Below are 2,870 nucleotides of genomic sequence, written 5' to 3' on the forward strand. Positions count from 1 at the left end.
TAAATGAATGTTCATGTCCATTCCTGGTATTTGGGAAATACCATCAGAAATTGATAACTTTTCACTTGTTGTCAGTTGCATTCATTAAAATAAGAATGAAGTTTGTGTGTGTGTGTGTGTGTGTGTTCGTTCATGTGGCTGTACACATCTTCAAGTGGGTTAGTATCAGTAAGACTTTATGGTATGTCTTAACTTAACGAACTGCCTCTGGGCGAGGAATGGAAGAAAGGAAAGCAAGGAAATGATTTTAGAGGCTTAATTTATATGTTTTATATTGCATTCTATAATAAACTTTCTACACTGACTGTAGAGCTTAATGAGATTAGCTGGTGATAATATGTGTCAATACCTGCCTACTCAGTGGTTTTTTGTACTGTACATTTTGTTTGTTTCTGGATTGCGATATTCTGTGTTTCGAAAACTCTAGATGTGAATTCATCATTTACATAGCTAATCCACAAAGAGCTTATGTTAATCAGCACTAGTTGTGAATAATGACACTGTTTTATTTCTTTTTTCTTATCAACATGTTGTGTTGTCCAGTAAGCCTATAGATTGCACAGGGCAATCCTCTCTTCTCACTGTTCCAGCAGATGGTGGCCTATCTAACTCTTGTCCTCATCAGTCTTCTCATTTTTCTCCTCCAGACAGGTAGAACAGTTGTTCTCCCGCTTTTCTGTGCTATTCTTTAATCCTTTTAATGCATTAATATGCTCTTGGCACATTAATTGCACATGAACTTTACTGTATTTATAACTACTCATTGCTAACCCAGACACTTCTAATGAAAGTGACTATGAAAACCACTTCCTCTCTTCTTTGTGAGCACTGACTGGAGGTAGGTTGCCTTGAATCACACGTTGAATGAGGGTAGGTAATGTATTCATAAAATCAGGGCACTGAAGACCTAGTTTAAAGCTAAGTTGATTAAGATGATACCCCCAAAAAAGGAGAAAGAACTTAGTGAGTGAAGTCTTGAAATCCTCTCAAGACTGGCATTTCCATGTGTCTTTTTACTGTTAATGTATATTTAAATGACATTTCTATCCATTGTTTTTCCTGAGGAATTTACTTTTGCTGGTGATGAAAAAGTAAAAGCATAACACAGCTTTCAAAACTGAGAAATAAAAAAAGCAGAATTTGTAATGGGAGGAGCCAAATGTCAAAACAGAACCTCTTTTTCTCTTGCTTCTTGTTTTGAAATACTCTCTGCACATTGGATTGGAATGGGGTGCATCTTAGGAGGAAAGATAGCACAACAGATACAGCCTAAAGCTTGGGAGACCCACGGTTATGCCTGTGCTGTAGCGTGGGCCTCCTCTGACCTTGGACTTGCTTACAAATCTGAAAGCGGATACAGATATTTATTGATGTCTTGTGTTCAAGGTGTCTCAAGGTTCTGCAGCCAGGCTCTTTCTTTCCAGTCAGTGGAGAGATGTTACAGCAACTAAGTAAAACCTTCTAAACTATGTGTCTGAATATGGTCTCGATTCTCCTTTAACGCTGGGGAAGCTTTGAGTAGTGAATCAGACTAAATTGCTCATTGCTTATCTCAACATAGATACTATGCTAGATACCAAAGGCGGTATTAAAAACTGGTAATCTTGAGGGTTTCCCAGCTTGGAGATCTACTCTTTATAGCCTAAACAGCTATAACAACAGCTACTCTGTGTGAAATCCAGGGGTAGTCAGGGATGTTTTCTCCAGTTTTTTCATGGGAAGGTAGAGCATGCCCACAAATGGGCCTTGAACAAATCATGTGCCCTGTGTGGCTCCATCAAATTTCATCTGGAGTTTAGCTGTCCTACAGTCGAGACTTGCAGCTAAAGTGCTGTAGTGACTGGTTTAGATAAGGCGTTTTCTGTGTCTACAACTCCTTTCCTCTGTATGAGATCAGAAATGCTACTGTGACCACTCAAAAGGAAGTTCAGAGACTCTCAACAGTTGTTCTGGAATGTAAATGAGGTACCTCCCTTTCCTTCTGCCTATCTTTTTGCAGTTTATTTGACTTCAGTCAAGTCAGGACTCTTTGCAGATCACACTGCTGTTTTCTTGGGCTTTCCTTGCTTTCAGTAGGAAGCATTTCTTAGATAAGTGTGGTTTCCTGCTATAAAGCTGCTAGCCATAGCCCAAGTTCCTAATTCTTTGATATCAGACTACATTCAGCGCATGAAGAAATCTATAGGTCTGGGACACCAGTATTCAGTGTTTATGGATTAGATATGTGGATTGGATATGCTTATCTAAATGATTGAGTTGAGTTTGCCCTTATGCATTGCTGACAGGACTGGTAACTCTCGTTTGATCTGCACTATCTTCAGCAATCTGTAGAAGGGGGTAGAAATTCAGCTGGGCTGGGTCAGTGCCTGACTTGAGGACAAAAGAATTGTATGAAAGGCAAGGTATAGCTCGGCCTGACTTACAAATGTCTTGATGATGAAGAAATACATTTGGAGTCCTTTATTTAGGGATTTGCTTCTAGATTACTATCACTGAATTACAAATCCTATGTGATCTTGCAGTTCAGCTTTATTGACCTTCCTAGCACAACACTAATCCAAGGTTTAATTTCATATAGTATTTTCAGTCTCTTCTTCCACTGTAACTAGCAATAGGACTAGAGGAAATGGCCTGAAGTTGCATGGGGGGAGATTGAGGTTGGACATTAGGAAACACTTCTCTGAAAGAGTGGTCAGGCGCTGCATGTGCTGCTCAGGGAGGTGGTTGAATTGCTCACCCTGGAGGTGTTCAAGAAATGTTTAGATGTACTGAAGGGCATAGTTTAGTGGGAAACGTTGGTGATAGGGGGATGGTTAGACTGGATGATTCTTTTCCAACCTTGGTGATTCTATGATAGCAGAGTTTAAAAA

The sequence above is a fragment of the Meleagris gallopavo genome, chromosome 2 (genome assembly GCF_000146605.3).
Source record: "Meleagris gallopavo isolate NT-WF06-2002-E0010 breed Aviagen turkey brand Nicholas breeding stock chromosome 2, Turkey_5.1, whole genome shotgun sequence".
NCBI lineage: Eukaryota > Metazoa > Chordata > Aves > Galliformes > Phasianidae > Meleagris > Meleagris gallopavo.